The sequence below is a fragment of the Strongylocentrotus purpuratus genome, unplaced genomic scaffold (genome assembly GCF_000002235.5).
Source record: "Strongylocentrotus purpuratus isolate Spur 01 unplaced genomic scaffold, Spur_5.0 spur5_scaffold_7, whole genome shotgun sequence".
Taxonomy (NCBI): Eukaryota; Metazoa; Echinodermata; class Echinoidea; order Camarodonta; family Strongylocentrotidae; genus Strongylocentrotus; species Strongylocentrotus purpuratus.
Genome location: NW_022145613.1, coordinates 22,873,083 through 22,899,392, shown reverse-complemented (window position 1 = coordinate 22,899,392; position 26,310 = coordinate 22,873,083).

Genomic DNA, 26,310 nt, shown 5'->3' with positions numbered 1-26,310 from the left:
CCTCCCTGTATTCTTTTAAAGCTTATTTGAAAGCATATTTGTTAACTCAGTATAGTTTACTAGATCTTACATAGACATTTAAAAATTATCTAATTTGTTATGTCTTGAATTGTTCTGTCTTTGTTTGTCAACAGAAATGGACCCTGCATACATTTAATATTATCACCCGTTACTGAAACCAACACACAATTAATATCACGGTATTAGTCTCTTTTTATTCCACCAAGCTAAATTTTTGCACCTTGCACAAATGCACTTCTCAACACGAAATATTTCACTACTAGCAGGACCCGCGGAAATCCGCGGGATCCTAGAGGGGGGCGGGGGGTGTAAATAGAAATATAGAGACTGTCTAAATTAAAACCACCAAGAACTTTATTTGCCACTCAGGCCATTAAGAAATATACATGTTAAGCGTCCCCGCCCGCTTCCTTTTTGGGGGCCGCCTCCTATTTTTTTTTTTGAAATTTTTTGAAAAGTTTTTTTTTTTTTTTTTTTTTTTTTTGAAAGATAAAAAAAACAGCGTCCCCGCCTGCTTCCTTTTTGGGGGCCGCCTCCTATTTTTTTTTTTTTTTTTTTTTTTTTTTTTTTTTTTTTTTTTGAAAGAAAAAAAACATGAAAAGCACTGCTAAAATGTATTTCTGATTTTAAAAAAGAAAAAAAAAAATTGTCGGCCGCCATCTTGAAAAATAGCCTGAATGTCAGGAAAAATGTACGGAGCGGCCATTTTGAAAGAAAATAAAAAGAAAAAAAAAGGGCCTCCTCCTTCCCATTTTTCGAAAAAACAGGAAGCTAAACATGTTTTTTTTTTAATTTGGCCTTATATAAAAATTAAAAAAACGATCCAACTGTACCGGTAGTTATTCTTTAAGCCACTGGAACTGCGTAGAGTTCCGTAGTGTGGCGTACCGACTACGCAGAAATTAGGCTGCGTATTAATGGGAAAATAGTCCCTGCGTAGGTTATGCGTAGGCTGGCGTACAGGTTTGCTTATGGTTGCTTACTGTGTGGAAAGCTTTTACTGCTTAGTCGAATGGCGTAGGGTAGCGTACTGTTGCGTAAAAAGGCGGACTTTCTGCGTAAAAAGGCGTAATTTCTGCGTCAAGTTTCTACGCCGAAAGTACGCAAAAAAGATTAAACATGTTGAATTGTTTTCGTTCACCTTGCGTACCCCTTTCCGTCCCTCAGCATATAGTAACGTAGGCCAGCGTAGTTGGTACGCAACACTACGTATTGACCCCACGCCAATTAGTGACCCGCAAGTGTCACAAATAAAGTATTAAAAATATGCTCATCTGACCCTAATTAAACGCCTAAAACCCCCGAGCTTTCGGGGGTTTATGGCCCCTTGAAACCCGTTGACCCCAGGCCTATATTATATATACACTCAACTTGCTGCGATCTGATCTCTCCCCCCCCCCCCCCCCCCCCAACTTTGAAGAACGTAACCCCCGAGCTTTTGGGGGTTTATGGCCCTTTAAACCCGTGGACCCCACGCCTATATTATATATACACTCAACTCAGTACCCGCGGAAATCAGCGGGATTCTAGAGGGGGCGCAGGCAAAAAATTAAGTTTTTCATGTCGGGGGCTCCATTTCAAATTTTGGGGAAATTTTTCGGGGGCTACTTTTTCAACTTTCGGGGGCTCTTTTTTCTGGGGCTACTTTTTCATTAATTCATAAAAAGATAGGCCTACACTTTCTTGAGATTTGTTTAGTAGGCCAAGGTTTCAGGCTTCCTACTTCATAATTGCCTATTTAAAAAAAAAAAACATTTTTCTAGTTCAATAACTAAGTTTTCATGCATTGATTTGATGCAAGAACTGTAACATAATAGACCCTAGATTGTGATTATTTCTGACCATTAATTTCGATAATCATTTTTCAAAGTAAAATTTTCACAAGAAAATCAGACAGTCGTTTAAAAACGTAGACATGAGTAATACTTTTACTAATTCTAAGCTCAGGTTTCGTAAATCTATTCACGAAACTATATTAAAATCGCGGCAATAATGATGCAAACCAACAGATAACAATTTCAAAGTGTCAAATCTCTTCGACTCAGCTCAGGTGAACTCACACACACTACAGCGCAACTCCAGAGCTCGAACACCGGCGCCGCAGGCGTCGGACGCCTACGGTGCGCGGTGCCGGTTAGGAGCTTCCTGCAAGCTCATTTCAACTCACACACCGCACACAGCAGCATTGCACTGTGTGTTGAGTGAAGGCAGCTTGCGACTGAATTGTCAGTCCAATGGTTTTCTTGTGAAAACTTTCCTTTAGAAAATGATAATCAAAATTTAGTTAGCATGGCCGTAATAATCACAAAATAAGCTTTTATTTCATACCTCCATTCACGAAAACTATATACAAATCGCGGCATTCATGACGGAAATGGGTCTCTAAGTTTGGACGTCGACGGGAAGCCTTGCGTATACCCCTGGCTTGTCCAGCGCTACTACAAAGGATATCCTATAGAAAGATGCTTTACTCTCGGTAATCCCGCCCTTTGCATAGAGCATTTAATACGCAACTTAATGTGAGTGGATAGTCATCGGTCGTGTGTCTACGGATGTCATGTTGAATATCCATGAGGTATCTCTGTCGTCACGCATATCCTGCATTATGCATGTCGCGTCTGTTTTCGCCCTGGACGTCGACACGGAGGAGGACCTCGGGCGGAGTATAGCCAATTCGCTAGAGTAGACTCTCCCGCGGACGATGGCACCGGTCACCGGGACCCCGAGGGGAGGGTTCAGGAGGAGATAGCTGCACCAACTTGGGTCGGCGATCTCATTAAAAAACAATAGAATACAAAGGCTCGCCGAGACGTCGCGCCCCCCGCGGAGCCTTAGCGTATTATTATTATAGAAATTTGTTTTGTTATTTTCGCTCAAAATTAATTCAGCCATGCTCAATTTTAATCACTTCAATTATATCTTATTTAACATTGAATACAATGCAGTTGCATGGGTTGTTCTTTTATTTTGTTAACTCGGCAGAGGCCACGGTCATGTTCAAGCATTTACGCTTACGACATGTGGTCTCCTGCTTTTTCCTTTTGTATGAAACTTTTATTTTAACTTGAAACAAATTTTGTCAAACTTACATGTTATTCATCATATTTATTTGTATGTTTCTTTGTATTGATATGAAAAAGTGGAAATAAAACAAAACAAACAAACAAACAAACAAACAAACTTCTTGGTCAATTCCTAACTTTAACCTTGGACCCAACATCATACCTAACCGGCAACCCTAAACCTTTGCCTAAACTCAGATCACAACATACCTAACCCTAACCCTAACCTTAAACCTATCACAAACTTGGACCCAATGCCATACCTAACCCTAACCCAAAACCTAATCTAAAACCCAATCGACAAATATCACCAGAGCAAATGTTGGATCGCCGGAAAGAGACATCATGAAGTTCAATATAATAGTTAAACCAATCAATTTCTACACTGTGGCAAGTGTAGACATCACATAATTGTCAACTGAAATCTACGCCAACGCCCTTCAGAGAGGAACATGATATGATGAAGGAAAAAATGAACAAAAAAGAGTTGTTATGTTCAAGTTTGGTATGGAGTTTAATCCCATAAATGAGATGAATTCAATACCTTCATGAATGAACCTCATAAATGTTCACATCAGACATGGGCCCCTACTAAATTCCATTTCCCCCATCTTTACTTGATAAAGGGGAAAATGCATAAAAGGGGAAAATGCATAAAAGGATCAAAATGCAGTTTATCACGTACTGCGTATCCTGCTTTCAAATGGCATCTTTTTTTGAGCAGCATCTTGACTCGCCCCACTCACACATTATCTGATGATGGTTTCAAATTTAGCACCGACAGGCCGACTGACCTTTACGGTTGCACTTTTATGCTTCCATGCGAAAAAGAACAACCGGGTTGAGCATCCAAAATTTATATTCCAAACATGATCCCTTGTGAGGGGGGGACTGAGGGAAGAAAGCGGCTCCGGGCCAGGAAGCAAAGAACGTAGGTTCAGGAGTGAATCAAGAGGGATGAAAATTAAGGTAACCGCTCTTATTATAACCAACGGCTGAAAAAACCACCTGATATTTTGCTTCTATAAACATGCTGGCCGTGTAAGAGGGTTAACAAAATTGATGCCGGAAGAAGATTAAAGAGAAATTTCAAGTTTCGGGATGACCAAATCTTCTATCTCACACATTTTCATTCAGAGATGTTCCTTTGTAATATAAAATATACAGGGTTTATCTTTAAAAAAATATTGTCTCCATATATATATTTGATTTTTATAGTTTGAAAAGAAGACTCCGTCAAGTGGCTGTCAATTGAATGCCATATAACAAGGATTCACTAATGTATTGTTGAATGTAGACTCCAAACAAAGTTTTTGTGAGGAGAAAGTTGTGACTACAGTTTTTTAATCATTATCAAATTAAGGATGCTACAACAAAACATCAGAGTAGAGAAGTCAAACAAGTAGACACAAAATACCACAGAATATCATCAAGCGTTTTTGAATTTTTACCTATTGGAGGAACTCTGATAAAAATCTACAAAAGTCTTGAAAACTTTGCGACAACATCAGTAAATCAGGTTCGTGTGACAACTGAATATGTAGGAAAACCACCGGCACTGTCAATACACCCAGTGAAATAATTGCATTAGCATCCAAATGCATTTTCATGCTAAGAAGAAGTACTGTATGTACAAGGAAACATGTGGAGATGAAAAAGGCAGATATATGTTTGAAATCATCCACAATATCGGCAACAGGAAATTGTCTCCTATTCGTTCACACTTACTCAACACATTTGAAACTCAATCTCAGCACATGAAATTGCCTGTTTGGAGCCAGAAGGCCATTAAAACATATCAGTTTAAAACTTTTAACACAGTTAATGTTATCCTGGCTCCAAATAGACGGCATGTGAGATTATCTATCAAATCGTCCTTGTTTTCACGAAGTGAAAATCGTAACGCGAAGTGAATGCAATTTTTTTTTCACTACCGTCACTTCGTGAAAACAGCGACGAAATGAAGAATTTGACCATTATGTGATGTTATTCACTTAGATTTTGTTGTGACACGGACATACTTCATTAATCAGACTTCATTAATTAGGCTTCAGTAGACTTCCAAAGAGAAGCTTATTTACAGAACTGCACTAGAATAAATCAAATTTGCATTCAGCGTGATATTGGTGCAATATAGTACAAAACAATTTTCCAAAAATTCTACAAGAAATAGCATGACATAAGAAAAGGTAGCAAGCAATGCTAGGCTGAATTTATGCAAATCTTAAAAGTACAAGATACAGGCTGGTTTGAGCCAGGAGGGCATTAACTCATAGATTTAAATATAGTTAACATCCTTTTGACTCTCACATGGTATGTGCGTACCAAGCAGAAGGTCAAAGCAGATCAAGAATTGTCCAGGTGATATCGTATGTCTACCCAAGATCGTTATTAAGATTATACTGCCCCAGGCAATACATTAGCAAAGCCATGATGTGATATGCTTGCTCAAGATATTGCCTCTATCTATAATCCACTCTATTCTATTGCCTGTATTTTTCTGAATATTCACAGAAGTTTCAACTCCTTTTTATTAAAATAAAAAACAGGGGTTATTATTTGACTTCTGAAGAATGGTACGACTTAACAAGATTTTTATTCCTTTTTTTTCAGTCAGATAATGATAAATCATCAATAAGTTAACAGTGAATCATGCATAATTTTTTCATTTCTATTTTTTATAGGTTCCTCACATTCTACTGAATCTACTATATGGATTGAGAATCATTTAGACGTGCTCATTTATACTAGATGTATTGTATAATTTTTAATTTATATGTACAGTATGTCTATATTTTTTGTAACATGTGAAACAAATAAAACTTGAAAACTTGAAACTTGACTAAACACAGGAATGTGAAAACAACCAATGATTTCTGCTTGCAGTGTTAATGCAACTTATGTTTTAAAAAAATTGCAGAAATATCTGCAAGCTAAAAAAAAAATCAATATAGCATTTCAAGGACAACTGCATATGATATTTACCAAACTGACAAAATGCAGACTTAACTCTAGCATACTGCTCGTTTGTATCAAGAGAGTATACTCATGTCCCGAGAATAAAGCTCTGGGGCATTATGATGAATTCATACATCCATTCCACATCATATTCATTACAGATGGCATACAGTACACGTGCAGATCTAACATCTCTCTCTCTCTCTCTCTATCTGTCTCTGTCTCTCTCTCTCTGTCTCTCTTTCTCTCTCTGTCTCTCTCTCTCTTTCTCTCTCTGTCTCTCTGTCTCTCTCTCTCGGTCTTTCTCTCTCTGCCTGCTCTCTCTTCTATTCCTCCCTTCTCTCTCTCTCTCTCTCTTCTATCCTTTTCTCCCTATCCCTATGTCAATTCTTATACAGTACACATTCGACTTCCATAATACTACTTACTGTTCACAAAATACACACCATTTCTCCCACTCTCCATCTCCCTTCCTTTCGCTCGTTCGCTCTCTCTCTCTACCCCCCCTCCCTCTCCCTCCCTCCCCCTTACTTCCATTTTTTCTCTCTCTCCCTGTTGTTTCTTCTATCCCTTTCTCTCTATCCCTATTTATTTAATGAAATACGACTGAAAGAATCCAAGACAACAACAGAAAAAGTGGAGTATGCAGAAATAGTCAAATTGGTGAAAAAGAAACGACGTCAAAGAAACAGACGAAAAACTTCTAAACTCATTTTGGAAACTCTAGAAAGCGGAAGGGGACCAAAAACAATACAAAAGATGGCAAGCAAAAAGTCCAGAATGAGCAAACTGAAGAAAAAAGATGGAAATATAACTTCTGACAGATCGGAACTGCTAGAAATATGCGCCGATTTCTACCAGGAACTTTATGGTTCAACGAAAAAACAACCGAAGGATCATATAGATATCTCATCCAGAAAATCAGACATACCGCCAATACTACAGAGAGAAGTTGAGGAAGCTGTAAACAGTATGAAGGACAACAAGGCACCGGGAAATGACGAAATAACAAGTGATATTATCAAACAAGGAGGGGAGGAGACAATCACACAGTTACTGAAACTATTCAACCAGATATTGGAAAAGCAACAGATTCCAACCACTTGGAAAGAGGCAAAAATAATTCTTTTATACAAGAAAGGTGACAAAGCTGATGTCAAAAACTATCGCCCTATCAGCCTTCTATCTCATCTGTACAAGATCTTCACCAAAGTAATCCAAAATAGAATCAAAGATAGATTGGACTCAAATCAACCCAGAGAACAAGCAGGGTTTAGAGCTGGATTCTCAACAACAGACCACCTACAAGCTATAAATCAACTAATTGAGAAGGCAAATGAGTACCAACTTCAACTATGCCTCGGATTCGTAGACTACCAGAAGGCGTTTGATTCCATCGAACACACAGACATGTTTGATGCCCTACGAAAGATTAACATTGAAGAAGGGTATGTGCGCATCCTGGAAGATATTTACACCAACGCAGTAGCCAGAATTCACATTGATAATGATGTATCAAAGGAGGTCAAGATCCAGAGGGGAGTCCGACAGGGAGACACATTATCTCCAAAGATATTCACAGCCACTATAGAGGAAGTATTTAAAAAGTCGCATTTAAATGGAGGAATAAACATTGATGGGGAAACGCTTACTGATCTAAGATTTGCTGATGATGTGGCCTTGATCTCAACATCAACCAAAGACTTGGAAGACCAGCTGACAGGTCTCAACAGGGAGAGCAAACGTATTGGCCTAACTATGCACAAAGAGAAAACTAAATATATGACTAATTATGACACAGATGAAAACATCGAGATAGAAGGTCGAACGTTAGAGAGAGTGAGCAGTTACAAGTATCTGGGACAAACTTTGAAAATGGAGGACACCACAAAAGAAGAAGTTATGATGAGAGTAAAAGCAGGATGGATGAACTTTGGAAGATACAAAGACATGTTGACCGATAAAAACATACCCATGTCACTAAGAAGAAGAATGTTCAACCAATGCATTCTAACAAATATGGATCAGAAACATGGTCATTGACAAAGGATCTAGAACAGAAGCTTGTGACTACTCAAAGAGCTATGGAGAGAAAGATGTCGCATTTATCTCTGCGAGACAAAATCAACCACAAAGTCATACGCCAGAAAACAAAGGTTAAAGACATCGTGGAGAAAGTAAGAGAATCAAAGTGGAGATGGGCTGGGCATGTAGCAAGACTGCAGGACAATAGATGGACAAATCGTTTAACAGAATGGCAACCAAGGGTGGGAAAGAGAAGAAGAGGAAGGCAGAAGAGAAGATGGAGAGATGACCTAACATCATACATGGGAACGGCCGCTTGGACCAGGACAGCTAGAAACAGAAGAGAATGGAAATTTCATGAGGAGGGCTTTGTCCAACGTCTGGATGAACTATAGCCTGATAGATAGATAGATAGAATTTCAACTTCAAAAATACTGTTTACCATTCTCAAATTATTCACCATTTTCCCACTCTTCATCTCTCTTCCTTTTGCGCGTTCTCTCTCTCTCTCTCTCTCTCTCTAAAGATAGCTTTAGCACAGAAAAATAAAACAGTGGCAGCTAAAATATCTGACACCTCTATGCATTTTACGGAATAGAATTTACACAATGTATACATCTCTACAGCTCACCGACCCATCTTAAATTTCAAGAAAAGAGGCAAGCTCTTCTCAGTCCAAACACAATGTCCACAAGATTAGAATTGTAGGCGGATCTAGGCGCCTACGGCAATGAAGGGGTTAACATCCCTTCCAGTGTAGCACCTCCCCTGGAACAATTGTACATGAATGCACTTTCTAATTCTAGTTTAATGTTTGGTCGACCACGCGTATAACAGGATAATGTACATGAATGTATTTTCTCATTGTACAGTTTTTGTTTGTTGACCATGAATAAAATAACAAGAAAATGTATATGAATGTAATTTTTAAAGTTGACACTTGCTTTGGGGTCGCAGTTAATAAGGGAATTACTTATCGTTCAAATACTTGTCCATCATATAATGAAGATCACATCCTCCATTGGGAGCAAGAAGGGCATTAACTAGTCTAGCACCCTAAACTTATAGCTCTCAATATACCTACATGTACATAGACAAGAAAGTTTGTCTGTTTCAGAGCCAGAAGGGCAATAACATTGAGTGAAAGTGTAGGAGTTAAATGCCCTCCTGGCCCAAGACAGATGATTTGTAACTAACCATGTGCAAAATACACAACGTCTTCATCCAGGGTGTTCTTTTTACCAAAACGGTTCACAATAGGCCTATAATTCACAGACTCTTCTTTTATATAAGAGAGTACAATAATTTATTCATGTCTATTTTTTTTATATGATAACTCCAGAGTGATCCAATTTGAATCCTGGAATTAATGATGATTATAATTTAATTGAAATCCTTCCCAAGTTAGCTGGGGGTCAGGAGGTATTGATGGAGTATTTGCTGTTTGGTTTACAACCAGTTCATCTACTACGTAGCTTATTCCCATATGGTCTACACCAGCCCATCTATTATCCATGTGGTCTCGTGATCATTTTGTCTACATATTATTTGGTCTAATACCATGTTGTCTACTTTCCATATGGTCTAATAATCATTTAATCATAAATAATAATCATCATCAAATGATTACTATACCTTATGGATGGTAGACGACATGGGCAATAGACAAACTGGGAATTAGACCAATGGGCAATAAAATGAGACCAAATGAGTGATAGACCAAATGAGTGATAGACCAAATGGGTAGTATAGGAGATTAGACCAAATGACTACCGGTATTAGCCTAAATGGTAATTAGACCAAATGATGGGTAGACAAAATAATTATTAGACCATGTGGACAGTAGACTGGCTTGGTGTAGACCATATGGCAATAGACCAATTGGGTAGTGGACAAACTAGATGAAGACCAAATGGCTATAAACCTTGATGGGTGGGGATGGGACCTCCATTTATTCAACCTATCTGCCAACAACATTAAATGGATTTTACACATTTAACACTTATTTTGTTGGAAAATATTTTTCAGAATCTATTACTCCTTGAGGGTGCAGTTCACTCCACAACTCACATTCTTCTCTAGTTACTTACACTAGATGCATTCACACTCCGGTTTGACACTATTTTGAGCAGAGCAAACACAATCCAACATACCGACTAAATATTAGTTAGGTTCACATGGCAGTCTGTTAACGACTTACAATGGACATTCAAATGAAAAAAATATGACCTTGACTTTCCCATGTAATATCCTATCGATCATCCTTTGGAATTCTGATCACGTATAAAAAGATACGATAATGAATGCAGTACTTGGTTATCAAATGTAATAAAACTGCAATGTATGTGAGCAATGAAAGTGAACCCAATTGAACAGTCTCCATTTATAATCCACACTCAATGCAGGTTTGTGACTTTAAAAAATTAATATTTTAAAAAACATGTTTTTTTGTCTTTTTAAACTTTTTTTTTACAGAAATGTGTTTGCATGGGAGCATTGAAATCATAAGCATATTTTAACAGGGGAGGGAATAAAGCATTAAGTAAACATCTTTTTGGACTGTATAGAAGCTGATGTTTGCTGATATAAGATGTGAATGTCAAGGAAAATACTGGAACAGTGTCAAACAATTATGCAGGAATAAAAGAACGTGTCCTAACAAAGCAGTTGTGAATGTTATGAATGAAAAGCTAAATGTACAGCTAAATGTACAGTACACTGACACACATTGATTTTGTAACATTCTTAAATCCTCTTGTATTTTCTTCTGTTTTGTGTTAAATGTAAAACTCTTAACTGTGACACGATCTTTGTTGTTGTTTAACCAACGGATAAAGAATTTCTGTATGACAGACGAATCCATATTCATTTCAATTCAATTCACAGATGTTTATTTAAATAAAATGAGAAAGTCATCGAAAAACTACAAGAACAGCATCTAGCTAAGACCCAGTTCTTTGGAACGGAGGAAGCATCAAGATTGAGCAGTTGCGACTGTGTGAGATGCTTACGCTGATGTGTGTTGACACGGTATGAGATAATGCCATGGACAATACTAGAACAGCATCAAGTAAATGGTTCTTGAGAAGGGCAATTAGATCTGTCTAAATCGCTGAGTCTCAATAGTGAGGTTCAACCAAGAGGGGGAAAACAACAATTATCGTTAAGGAGCATCTCCGCATCTGCGACGGTTGGACGACACTTGCTCTTTCAACAAATTGCTTTGCAATAATTCCTACACTAACTGGATTACTAACTTAAACCCTGGTCCCATCACCATACCTAACCCTAACCCGTACCCTAAATCTAAAATACAACTCAATCGCTACACAAACTATAACCCTATACCTTTGACAAATAAAGCCCATAAATGATTTTTTGCTGGAGCAAATGTCAGGGCACCTCTGCAACATATTGAAATCTCAAGCAGCTTGATGTAATATTTGTCAAAAGTTTCTTCACTTGCTTTCTAAAGATGATAAAAGAAAGGGTGCTATTCAAACATTTTCAAATCCAGCCAGATTTCTCCACAATGGATTTTGAATGAACTGCTTTATGGAATTTTCCTTTATACATGTATGTACCCCCCCCCCCCCCCAACAAAAAAAAGGAATCAGACAGCCTTGCTATACAATTTTAGAAAGCCAGTCTATTTTTTTACATCCATTTTATTTTTAATACATTGATTTTATGAGAACTTCAAATGTTTGACCCCATGCATTCTCATGCAACCTGCTATGTGCGAGGAAAACATTTTAATGTTTTATTGAACATTTTCATCCTTTCTAGCTTCAGGTTTGGTGTTAAGTTTCCATTTGCAATTTATCAGGGTCCCTGCAAGGTTTTTTAGAGTGAATATTTGCAACGTGTCGAGGTGTCCCAGAATGGTCATGACCCCTCTATAGCAAATTAAAAATCTGCTTTTTTACTAGGCTACTAAATGCATCACAGATTTCACAAATAACCTCCATCTCCTTCTCCTTCAATAAAAAGTTGAACTTCCTATTTATATTTTTCAAAAACATAAATTGAAGTTTAGTAAAGGCAGACTCAGTGTTCATATCTATAATAACAACCTGCTTGTGTCTCTAATATAAATACACAAAACCATCAATTCATATACGAGTAATTTCAAAAGAAGTTTATACCAATCCAATATAATATTTCTTCTCATAACCATTTGGATTAGCAACACACTATTTTCAAAGTGCTAGTCCCTTGAAATAAATTATTTATACTGGGGCAAATTTCCAATGTTATAGAAAATAGCAAGCCCAAATATATTTTCTCAAGTATGTGACAGATACTTCATCACATCCCAAACAAAATTCTGCCTGTGCATTACAACTTTCAATACACTTTTACGTAAACGTTCATTGAAATGCAAGATTGTTCAGTGCAAACATTCTTCTCCACTTGAGCTCTTTCTCTTTCTCTCTCTCTCTCTTTTCTATCTTGCACACACTCTCCCTCTCCCTCCACTCCACCCCTTCCTTCCCTTCCTGTCTTTCTCTCTCTCTCTCTCTCTCTCTCTCTCTCTCTCTCTCTCTCTCTTCCTTTTCCCTTTGACTCTTCATGGTCCTCCTACTACAAATTGGTCTCTCTCGTCCTCTATCTCTCCCCTTCATCTCTCTCTCTCCCCACCTCTTTTTCCTTCGTCTCTCTTCCATTCCAACTCCCTGCTCTATCTCTCTCCTCACTCTCTAGGGCTGTCTACATGAGCTCAAGTTTGCCAAATAACCCGCTATTTTCAGACTCAGAATATTACCGAAGCTCAAAATTGCGTTTTCACCAGACTGGTACGCTCATCAAAAACTAGCTTGAACGCGCGCAATTTAGCCCGCTATTTCCCAAATAGCAGGATATTTTGGAAACAAGGTTAAGATTTCTCAGGATATTTTCCCGACCAAATATCCCGCTAATTGCAACTGCGGGCATATGAAGATTGGGATAGTAAAAAAAAGCGAGCTATTTGGCAAACTAGAGCTGATGATGACAGGCCTGCTCTCTCCTACTCTAGCCTGCAAGCCTCTGCTAAAGACCCTGGAGAACAATAAACACAGATGCGTTAATAATGCTAATCAAACAGAGAAATACCAGAAGTGCATTTGCACAGTCTCCCGCTGTTGATCAAAGAGCTTTGGTATGATTCCCAACACAAACAGGTAGAACCTTCATCGTTCATCCGTCACATGATAGACATAGCAATATGCCGAACAAATTCCATTGTTGCTCTGCATTTAGTACCTGAGCAGATGAAAGTATTCTCATACATCATTATCTTAATATATGCTCAAGCCTCAGGGTAGGGGCACAAATATATCTTTAAAGGGAAAGTCCACCCTGATATTAAGTTTGGATATAAAAGGGAAATCCAAACCAAATAGACATCTACTCTAAAAGAAAGCAGAAAAAATCAGAGAAGCAAACTGATGAAAGTTTCAACTAGATCTGATTAAATATTAGAAAGTTATGAATTGTTGAAAGTTGTAATCACTATACGTATGGGCACTTCGAATTGGCTGAAGCAGTAATGTCAATGTGATGTAGTGTCGGACTACTTCCCATCTGTTCCAACATTTAAAATGATTCAAATAAAAAAAAAATTAAATTTAAAAATTCTCAAGGGGGTCTAATCATGTTAGAGGACCTATAATAATATGCTATCTATAATTTTGAGTAGTGCCCCAAGGGAGAAGGGACTTATGAGAAAAACAGAAATTAATAATGTTTTTGTACACGGCAAATGGGAGAGTTATCCACGTCCTACGTCACAATCCACTGACAGAAATACCAATTTGAGATTTGCATAGACTTAGCGATCTCATATTTCAAACATTCATAACTTCCTTACTATTGGTCCGATTCATTTCAAACTTTTGCCATTCTGTTTCTGTTATTTTTTTGCTTACATACAAATCAACTTATTACAAGGGTTGTATTGCCCTTTAAGTTGATATGAAGCAGAAAGATGAGATGAGTAGGAGAGTGAAAGCTTGAGAATATTTGGTATGCAAATAATGTTCAAGAACAGAACAGTCATTACTGAACAAACTTTTTTAGAGTTTTCAACAAAATAGACCTGGGCTCACTGATGATACAGCAAAAGTTTGATCTGTATACGATTTTCAAGTTCACCACTTCCCCTATACTACTGTTGTTATTTTCTAGGCTCCATAAAGGGGATATTAAGCATGATTCCTGAGAGTTCTATCTTCACCCCTAGGTGAAGCGGATGTATTGTCTTATCTTAAAAGTAATAAAAGAGGAATCAATTTTGTTGGTACAGTATCCCTTTATTGATATTTCAGCACTAAAGGATCAAAGACATTAATTATGACAATGACATACAAAAAAAAGGAGAACATAATAAGAAATGCCCAGGATTTGACCTGATTCATTGGCCCATGCAGGGCAGGTAACATAGAAAGATGCAAATGATTAAAATTGCTTTTGAAAATCAAAGTGGTAATTATACAGATTAGGTAACCATGTCATGTGATAAATGTTAATGTTATACACTATTGAAAACTAATAAAATGTGAATTTCTTCTTTTATTTTCACTATAAAAAAAACATTCTCTTGAGATAAGTGACTTTTTTTAAGACATACAATCAGGGTTCATCCAGACCAATCGCAATTCATATCCTGATACTGTTTCCATAGTATCTCTTAATCTCTTTCAAAATAGTCTTGAATGTTTCCCTTATGAGTTAAAGATAATTAAGGTCAGGATATGGAAGAAGAAAAACAATTGTTCTTGCCAGAATTCTGTAACGCTTGTCGACACTATACAGTACGGAAACAGGCACAGGACAAAGATAAAAACGAAGGAAGGAAAGCTGTTCTTCTTCACTAATCATTTTCAATTTGATTAAACTCATTATTATTACAGTCAAACCTGTCTTTGTGGCCACCTCTCTATAAAGGCCAGCTGTGTATAGTGGCCATGCATTTTGTTCCCCTAGAGAAAGACATTTGTGTTGTAAAACCTGTCTAGAAAGGTCACCTGTCTACAGTGGTCACATTTTCTAGTTCCCTAGGGTGGCCTTAATAGACAGCAATATAAGTCCATACAAAAACCATTTACAAGCATTGGCAGTATTGACTTTCTCAACCCTCCCCCCTCCAAAAAAATGGGAATAAACTCTGAAGATGATACATAGAAATACAAGAGCTTTGACAGGATATGCCTGCCATCAATGTAAAGAAAGATCTATCACTGGATTAGAAGTGGGAGAGATTAACCTTACACTACTCAAAAGAAAACAAATGGAGTTGACTTAATAAACAGTTGACCTCCCTAACTACATGGTAAGAAGATAATCAAGAAAGAAAGAAAAACTTAAAGGGATCGTTTAACAATGTTAAATCTGAGATACACGGCCCTACGTGTTATCAGTGTCTGTGATATGTTGTAATATTGAAGTTCTAAAAAAATTGCGCTTCAAAATGATCAAGAAGTGCCTCAAAAAGTAAAAATCTTTGAGTGACCGGTTTTACCATACTCGTTTTCCCTAATAGACTGTAGTGTTATGAAAACCGTCAGGCGAACGGTTTTCAAAATTTGTAATTCCAATCATAAATATCTTGATAATCAGACAGGCGATCGGCTTGTAAAAGTCATGGGGTTCCTGACTGACCTAAAGGTTTATAGTTATCATTGCATCATGAGCTAAATCCAGAATTTTGTTTCAGAATCTGAGACAAAGTTACCGGATCCCTTTAAAAGTAGAACACTGCTCACACTTTCTCACCCTATATGGGCTCTAAAACCCTGCCAACCTCAATTTGAAAGGAAGCAGATAAGAAAAAGTAGTTCCTTTGCCATCAACCAACTTATAGAACTAGGCTAACAAAACTGGAACAGCATTGATCTGCTTCTAAATGACAGGTCATTTGACCACAAACCTCATTAATGCAGGAAATGTACATGATAAAGTACCTTCTTCTTATTCACAAACAATATGAGGAATTGTGGGGAAATACCTGAAAAGTTTACTGCAAATGAACCAAAGATCCACTAACTCTAGCAACATGATTATGATATGTGAAGGTTGAGGGTTCGAATCCCAACACGGCACTAATATCCTTTGGCAAGATATTAGCCCCACTTGCTACTCTACAATGTACACCCAGGTGTTAAATGGGTACCTGGTAAGATGCGACCGTCATTGTTGGTCAAACAGTTTTATAGCGTTAAGTAACGCCTGGCTGGAATGGTCCCCAGGGAGTGGAGATAGTGCACACAGTGTGTGTGGGCAAATATTGAAACCAATGACTGGGGTAATAGTATATGTAAAGCGCTTAGAGACATCATATACATGTTAAGCGCTATAAGCAGAATATTATATCATGACCATTATGGTATTAATATTTACCAAGGGTATCTCATCAGTAATGCTTCTCTATCTGAGGGCCATGTAATAGACCGGTTAACTATAACATATTCAAATTTATTGATGCTTCTCTCCCGGGACTTAGTGATGAATTATATTCTATTAACCTGTTATTAATGAATGAAATGCAATACTGGTAATTGCAATTCAGTCTGCATACATTACTTTTTGCTATGTCAGACGAACCCTAGGGAAGCTTTCAGGTTTTCAAGAACAACGAGGCGACCGCCGGCTTTAAGTCCTCTCCGAGAGACTTGGTAATGAGGATTAATGCACTACCAAAGGGCACTGACGCATCGACTTGGTTTGAAACCCGGGACTCCCTTTTACGAGACCGCTGCTCTACCACTGGGCTATCACGGCTCCTTGATAACTTATAGGAGTTACTCAGTATTATCAAAGCAACAAACAGATGCCCAGAGTATAAGTTGCAAGATTTACAAGTTTAATAGGCGAGACAGCCGAGACTATATGAGACAAAGTGGATAAAGCATATATTTCAGATATTTATATTTTTATATTTTTATCAGATAGCCTTAAAGTTGAAATTATGCACAATGTCAGGAGAGAAACACTTCACAACAATGCAGAAAATATTATAATTACAGTATCAGTCATACATAATCCAAGGAGACTTACCCATTACCATGACTCACAACTATAAAGTTAAATTCTAAATAATACTATTTTTGATGAGTAAGATACTTCGTGATGAAATAAACTTTCTGTGATATTTTCCACACTTTACACTGCTTTAAGCACAATCGTTCTTCTTGATATTAACAGCATTTCATTCATCAACCAATCTCTCTCTCTACCTCCATCTCTCTCTCTCTCTCTCTCTCTTTACCTCCATCTCTCTCTCTCTCTCTCTCTCTATCTAGTATCTATCTATCTTTCTATATATATATAGATATATCTCTCTTGCTCTCGCTCCCCCCCCCCCCCCTCTCCCTCCCTCCCTCCCTCCCTCCCTCCCTCCCTCCCTCCCTCCCTCCCTCCCTCCCTCCCACCCTCCCTCCCACCCTCCCTCCCTCCCTATCTCTCTCTCTCTCTGCAGCTGGCCATACATTTCCATTTAGTAACAGTACCTTACCTTTTATTTGTTCACTTGTTTATAATTCTAGTTTGGCCATCTTTTGATTATATCTCGTTCACTTCAATCACAGAACTTAAGAATCCCTCTTCACCATAGCTGCGAAGCTGCCTTTCAAAAGGACAACTGCCGTATTGAAGCTTCACACGGACTGGCAATGCCACCGTTTTGATAAGGTATAATTAACTGCCAGTAAGGTACCACACTGACTACATAAAACACTATAGTCACTCATCTTCACAGGGTGCCGGAGGTCTACGCAAAGCCTAGAAAATCAACACAACAAGGCTCTTTTCAATCAACAATTACGATAGACTTGACTGACTAGCTCTAATAGAGTAATAGAGTTCCATATTGAAATACAATTGACAGAAATCAAACAGACACAAAAGAAGGTCACAGATTGATTCTTTGATGAGAGGCCCACAGTTTGGTTGACAGATATTGCGCGACAAACAATATTTACACAAAGATTATGATTGGCAAGATTGCACTAATAAAAATGAACGTCATGGGTAATGTGAAATATGGAATGAAGGTTATATTTTTCAAGGTCTTTTTGCCCATTAATTCGGCCATTTGCTCATAAAGTGTACATGCATACAAGTGTGGGCTATGGGAAAGTTGTGTGTTTGGGAAAGCCACATATCACATTTCACACAAGAGATTTGCTAGTGGTCTATGTTGTGGGGATATTTCCAGCTTGAGCAGAGTTACACATGCCATATTTGAAGTGCAGGGGTGAAATGGCCTGGGACTATATGTTCTTCTTCATTGCAAGCTAGCTCAAGTTTCATACAGTTGTGATTTGGCTAAATTCTCCAGGTGAGAATTAGCAGGCTATTTTAAAACCTAGACTTCAAGTCAAAACCACTGATCACACATAAATATTACAATTGTTAAAGTGGTCAAGAAGTCTATTTATGAATACTAGATGATTTTGGTTTTAATTGGAAGGAAAGAATTCACAATTAAGTCTGTTGTTTTCTACTTCTTCTTTTTTTTCTCCTCCTCTTTATTATCTTCTTCTTTTCTTGTTCTTGTTCTCCTCCTCCTCCTCCTCCACCTCCTCTCCTCCTCCTCCTCCTCCTCCTCCTTCTCCTTCTCCTCCTCCTTCTTCTTCTTATTCTTCTTCTTCTTCTTCTTCTTCTTCTTCTTCTTCTTCTTCTTCTTCTATATTCTTCTTCTTCTTCTTCTTCTTCTTCTTCTTCTTCTTCTTCTTCTTCTTCTTCTTCTTCTTCTTCTTCTTCTTCTTCTTCTTCTTCTTCTTCTTCTTCTTCTTCTTCTTCTTCTTCTTCTCCTCCTTCTCCTTCTTCTTCTTCTACAAATAGATGCAATCTTGCCAACATACATGCACACACATGAAGAAAAAACATATTTACACTGGAGATAACAAAATGTATTTTCAAACATAATTTGTATTACCTGCATACAAGCATTATTTGTTGCTAGGTTGGACCATCTACATAGTATGTCTGACCTAGCAACAGCAACTAGTACATTATGCAACCTGCTTTCTGGCCAATGCCATACAGTGTTATAGGTTAACCTTAAAGGTAATACAAAGTTTTGGTATGGGGTCATGAATTCGGTTTAAATGAACATATTGGAAGCATATGCAATCCTACAATATTCACTGATCGTTGTCGCAGTTGAAATTGAGTCTAAAGTTATGAAACTGTAATTAATACACTCGTTATGTTGTATAGCTCCCTCTCAAGGTCAATATATTAATTAAGTTATACAACGCTGTTTCTTGACTAAAATTGACCAATTAGCTATTCCCGTTTGGAAATTATATATCACATCTACTTATTCTGAGATTTTCATGGTCGCAGCTACCATTGTACGGCAGTAGGCGCTAATGAAAATTTATCAAAATTTACCGGGAGCACCGGTAAATTTTTATATTCAATATTTCTCGAAAGCAGAAGTGTTTCAGGGGCTAATTTTTCTAGTGCTTATAATGCATCTTCAGGGGCATCCAAATATATCAAAATTGTAAAGAATCACTATCCACCCAATTTTCAAATTTCCCAAAACTTTGTATTACCTTTAATCATTTATCTCTCTGCACTGTTAGTGCACATCTGGAATTTGTCTACAAACTTTGAATTTTTGCAAGTTGTGTTTCACTATTCACTCTCTGATTACCGAGTTTGGTCATTGCCTTAGACTTAGTAGTATTAAAGGCTTAATACTAGTATGGAACTAATCTGTTCCTAGGCGATGGGTTTACAATGAAAGGGGTTTATGATGAAAGGGGAATACCTAAATACATTAGAATGCATACCAATTTGAATTTTACATGAAACTTGCACATTAAGGCAGAATTCAATTAACTGTCTACATGTACATGCATGTTTGTAAAATTGTCATTTCCCAAACTTTCAGTTAGATAATTGGTAACATTGCGACATTAATGATCAATGTAGACCTACCGATAACCTGGTGGTACATCTAGGCTATCTAGTTTATCTGTTTGAGTAAATGTAGTCCTACATTTGACCCCAAAAATCACCTGCCTCATCAATACACATCTACGAGAGATGATGAAGTGTGATGGGGTTAAATACATACCATTACAGTTGCAGCTGCTGCTATATCACCAATGAATTCCATCCGAAAATGAACGTGTTGACAAAAGAGTCATTAGATACGCAATTCCCTACGCCATCTCGCAGTCGCAGTGTAATGCAGGCTTTTAAATAGATGCAGGTTTGAAACGTTGAGCTCCAGCCGTAAACTACACAATGTGCAAGGCTGGAAATTCGAAAGGGATCTCAGTCTCAATGTCGGGTCGATTCGAGCCACATCGTTGCTCTCACTAACATGTAACTCGTCTACAATACCAACAATAATATTTATGACTTTTCCATTCCTAAGCGAGATGGAACAACAGCAAAAAGCACGAATCTCCGTACCAGCTCCTTAGAAACGAGCACGATTTCAGCACTGGTTCTATTGCCATGCAAAGCGCCGATGTGCAGCGGCATCTATGCGCAAGTTTGCTAGGTCTCTTATGAGATATGACCTTCTATGATTTACTCCGCAGGTCTGGAAATGCAATCACAGCGAGCGATCAAGACAGCTATAGAATTATTGGCATGTCATTATTGTCACTGCTGCATAACCCATAATAATCATCACCTACAATGGAAATCTCGAGCAAGAGTCTACAACATCCAATCAGTGCTGGCTGTATGATTCGGATGCACAAAAGATCATGTGGGCCTGTTCGAGGTATGGAGTCAAGATCATCTTCTTTCTCCTTCTACTACTTCTTCTTTTTTTGTTCTTCTTTTTTTTTGGAGGGGGGGGGGGGGCTGAGGAATTGTGTCATACAATCACACAGTTATAATTATTCATACCCAGTGGCGTAGCCATAGGCTCAGTCGTGGGGGGGGGACCAGTCTTTCACTAGATCAGCGTTTTCAACCTTTTTTTAGTCGGTTAAAAAACAACACCATTTAAGGTGTTAAAAAGTTTCGCCTTGCTCAAAATCAAAATTCATTAAAGAAGATTTCTTTCCCATCATCCCTCGTACTCGTAAGGGCACATTTTTGCGTGATTGGCGTGAGGGCCTCTTGCTCGCAAATATACTCAAATATTGCGAGCGAACGAAAAAATATGCACTTTTAGTATTGCAAAAAATGTGTATAGACCTACAGTTTAATCGGTCATTTCGTTGCCAGAAATAATCCCGATGGTTGTGTGCTAGGGTGTTTTGAATTCAATTTTTACATGTGCCTCTCAGACTGTTACTGAGCTGCACACACCAGGGAGAGGACATGAAACAGATAACAGAAGAAAAAAAATGGGACCACATAACCCCCCCCCCCCCCCAACCCAACAAGTTTATCCATTGGTAGTCACACCCATTTCTGCTTTGTTCGTGATTTCTCTCGCAAACTTTTACCCCCTCGAACTGTTATTAAAATTACTGATCGCGATTTTTAAACAGTGTATATGAAAACACAAAGTCTACGAAAGGGTAAACAGACACCCCAATTTTCCCTATATTTTTGGCCTATTTGACACCATGAATGCGTGTGTACAGCAATATATTAGGTCCCCCCCCCCCCCTCCCTGAAAAAAATTAATTAAATTATCCAAAACGATGATTGTCAAAACCAAATTTGTACCGGCGTTATTTGAATACCACAGCATGACTGGTAGATTCAATTCGATGCATTTCTAAAATGGTGTTTATCACAAACCACTAATTAAAGTAAAAAACCTGGCCACGCTTTTTCCTTCTTTCTTTCCTTTTTCGTGAATTCTAACGCCAAAAAAAGTCACCAAAGACACCAATTTCTAAAGGCCTTGAATGCGAAAGTTCTGCTGTTTAATTTCTAACAAAGTATCGACCCACCCATTTCAAAACTAAAGAAAATAAGAGATTCAAATATTTGTATAAAGGTTATCAGATTTTCAAGTTTATGAACTCTGCACACAAATATAAAAAAAGTTTGTGAACTCTGTGTAAATAAATATGAAAAATTACAAAGAATATGTCAATAATGATTAGCCTTCATTATATTTAGATTGCCATTGGGCACACCCACTCACCTCGATCCTTTGAATATAGCGACGCCACAAACACATGCATTTATATATGGTTTGAATCGCTGATTGCATGCATCTTGTTTACAATAGATAATAATCCCCCCCCCCCCCGCGAAAAAAAAAAAGAGAGAGAGAGAGAGAAGGAAAAGAAGGGAAAGGGAAAGAGGAAAGAAAGGGAAAGAGAGAAGAGGAAGAAGAAAATTAAGGGGGGGGAGAAGGAGAAAAGGAGGGGGCGAAAGGGCCTTGCCTCCGAGGCTGTTGCTCCCCCTGTCAAAATTCTACCACCCCTCCACCGTACCTCGTATACCACCCCTCCAAGCCTACCTCCACCACCACCACCACCACCACCACCACCACCACCACCATCATCACTCATGATCCCATGATCATCATTATGATTGTGGCAATTATCTGCATTACTTAAAATGTCGGTCGATATAGGGAAAGTTCTACAAAATTGTTGAAAAACACACGAGACCGGCGATCAACTAGACCGGCATTGTCGGTCTATAGGGGCCTGTTGGACTGAATACTGGGCTATCCTGGATTAACAAATACATGTACATAATTATATAATTATATAGATATTCAGATATCTAGTCAGATAGATAAAGATAACTTAAAGAAACAGAAAGGTAGATAGATAGATAGATAGATGGATGGATATAATTTATAATATAGAGACAGACAGATAGAGAAAGAGAAATATAGATGGATAGAAAGATAAACAGAAGTATTATGGAAGCCAGATAAACAGATAGGGATGGATAAAGAAATATAGATAGAATTATGGATAGATAGATGGATGGATGGATCTACTATCAGGCAGACTGATATAGATAATTAAGATGATAATAGTAGGATAAACAGAAAGATAGATTTGATTGATAGATAATATTATAGACAGACAGATAGGGATAGATAAAGATAGATGGATAGATATAGACATACAATCAGACTGATATAGGATAGAAGGATAGATGATAAATAGATATTGTATGGACTGTAAATTTGGTCTAGATACATTCATTAAATTAGTTATAAAATTCATTAAATTAACTTTTGCATCGATCAGCGTATAACAAAAAGAAGGGGAAAATGCATGTATACCTCTTTATTCTTTCCATCGAGCCATCTGTCCTAGTATATAATGAATTTTCCTCGATTTGTATTTATTCTCCAGAATTGACCCACCTACGGGTACGCACTATAGATCAACACAATGATATCGATTTCAATAATGTTTATCAATATTCCTAGATTGGATACAAAATAGTCAACCCACGCATAGTGTTGACCTCACTCATTGACCTTCGCAGCGGACAAAATATTATTTCTCCATGGTAGACACGTGCGGAATATTGATTTTCTAGGGTTCATGTTAGATTTAATTGGATATTACGACGTGTTAATAGCGTGTTAACTGGTTTTAAAGTCACACTCAAGACTCGAGATTCATGTAGGCGCTGAAAAGCTGGGGTAAAAAGCTATTTTTATTCTCAGAGCGTCGTTGCGTGAAATTTTATGACGTCCAAATTTTAATTAAATGTAAAGGCCTAGTTCTTTAGGATATTACGGTGTCATTGTCCAAATGCCCAGATAATTTCAAATTAAAGGGCAATCCGTCCCTTGTAATAAGTTCATATGAATGAAAGTAGACACAAAATCAGAAAAACAGAATGCGACAGTTTAAAATAAATCGGACCAATGATGAGAAAGTTATGAATGTTTGAAATCATTGGTCAGGGAAGTCGTTTCGGAGTGTTAATCAAGATCGGAATGTTGCAGCTTTGCTCCTGAGAATCAGGCGCGTAGCCAGGGGGGGGCGGTGGGGGCGGTCGCCCCCCCCCCCCCAAAAAAAAAAACGCCGGCCAAAAAAAAAAGAGAGAGAAAGAGGAGAAGAAAAAAAAAAGAGGACGTAGGAGGAAAAAGGGAAAAGGAGTCGAGAACGGTACAACGAATCATCAAAGCTTCCGCGCTTCGCGCGGGAAGGGGGGAACTGAGTTCAAATTTAGGATTAAGGGTCGGGAAAGTTACAACGAATCGTCTTCTTTCTCTTATAATTTAATGAAACGTCAAAACTTCGCACGAAAGGGGGGGGAGACAGAATTCAGGCAATGATTAAGAGTCGAGAAAGGTACAACGAATGGTCTTCTTTCTCTAATAATTTAATAAAACGTCAAAGCTTCACGTGAGAGGGGGGAGGGACTAAATTCAGACAAGGATTATGAGTCGAGAAAAGAACAACGAATCGTCTTCTTTTAAAGCTTCCGCGCTTCGCGCGGGAGGGGGACTGAATACAGATGAGGATTATGAGTCGGGAAATTAGGTACAACGAATCGTCTCTTTTCTCTAATAGTTTAATGAAACGTCAAAGCTTCGCGTGAGAGGAGGGAGGGACTAAATTCCGACAAGGATTATGAGTCGAGAAAAGAACAACGAATCGTCTTCTTTCAAAGCTTCCGCGCTTCGCGCGGGAGGGGGACTGAATACAGATAAGGATTATGAGTCGGGAAATTAGGTACAACGAATCGTCTTCTTTCAAAGCTTCCGCGCTTCGCGCGGGAGGGGGTCCCTGCACCCACCCCCCTGTAAGTGATTCGCACGCTTCGCGTGCTCATTACCGCCCCCCCCCCTAAAATGAAATCCTGGCTACGCGCTTGCTGAGAATGTGTATACGTAGCCACTTTTTCCATGTTACAGAGGCGCTCATCTCCTTCTAGAAAACAGACCCCAAAATAAACAAGCGAACCCCCCCCCCCCCTAAAAAAAAAAGTAAAACGATGCCACTTGCCAATATTATCTTTTTAACAATGTTTTGTTGTGAGGTTTTGTTCATGTATTAACACAAGGGAGCGTTAGACTTGTGTTGTCAAAGAGTTTTAGAGTTGTGCCCCCCCCCCCCCCCCGATTAGAAAAATGTGATTGTTTTCTTCTTCTTTTTTTAAAAATATATATAAGGGCTTGTTGTCCATATTTTAAATCATAAATTTAAATCATAATTATATTTAAAAAGTATAAATCATTATAACTCAACATGCATCCTGAAATATATATATATATATACAAGACAAAAATGTTCATATAAAGGACAGTTTAACTATTCAGTATGATATATAATATCCCGATTATACAAATGTATACACACAAAAAAGAAAACACTATAATCTGTCCATTAGATTCTCCTGGGACCCGTTTCACAAAGCCTTTTTTCAATGACAAATGACAAAAATCAGTGACAAATCTGCTGATAACCAATCAGAAGCAAGGATTTCAATAGCTTATAAAACTGCCATTTGTCACCGATGACAAGTGTTATGTTTGTTGATGGTGAGAGCAAAAGTCACATGACAACGCATTATAGACACGCCCTCTTTTATAACAGATAATCAAATTATTATGACGCGCGTAAAAATCGAATTTAATCATCGAGTTTGATTTTCCAGTTTTCTCTCGAGGGATGATAGAAATTGTTTCAGAGAAAATGTAATAAAAATCATACATGTATTTATTGATTCTATTTTGTCTGGTAAATAGGTTAACATAATTTGAAACAATGGCAGAACTAAAGAAAATGAACCGTTCTGTAAAATATTTTGAAGCAAGAGCTAGTTGGCTTTGTGTCTTCACGTAAAATATATGGAGGTAAAGATCGATATTTCGTTAAATTATTTCTATGTTCGGTTTTCCAGTTCTTAAACTATCTATATATTTCAAATGACGTAAGGACATGTTGGATGCATCGCTAGGGCCTTTTCTGTTATTTCTGTGCAAAAAATATGACATAGCGTGGCCCAAAGCCCAGTTGTACTTCAGAGGCGTTTCGAGAACATATCATTTGCCCTTTCTGTATACTGTCTTGTTTTCTAAAAGCATTAAAATGCACAGAGGGCGGGAGCGCTAAATGGTCTACAGACTTTACTTTTGAGACAACAAAAAAATCAGGAAGTATTTGTTTTTAATGACTATGTTAATGTTCCAGCGATTTTTAAGAACATTTCAAAATTAAAAGTTACCTTAAAAGTGCCCACACGTCTGGATTTGTCAATCCATTATTTCCGATCGAAGTTATACCTGTTATACACTAACAATCGCGTTGTATGGTCGTTCCAGCTGTGCTACATTTTCGCTAGAACTGTTTTGGACAATGTTTATTTGCTTGCCTTACATTCAATTGTT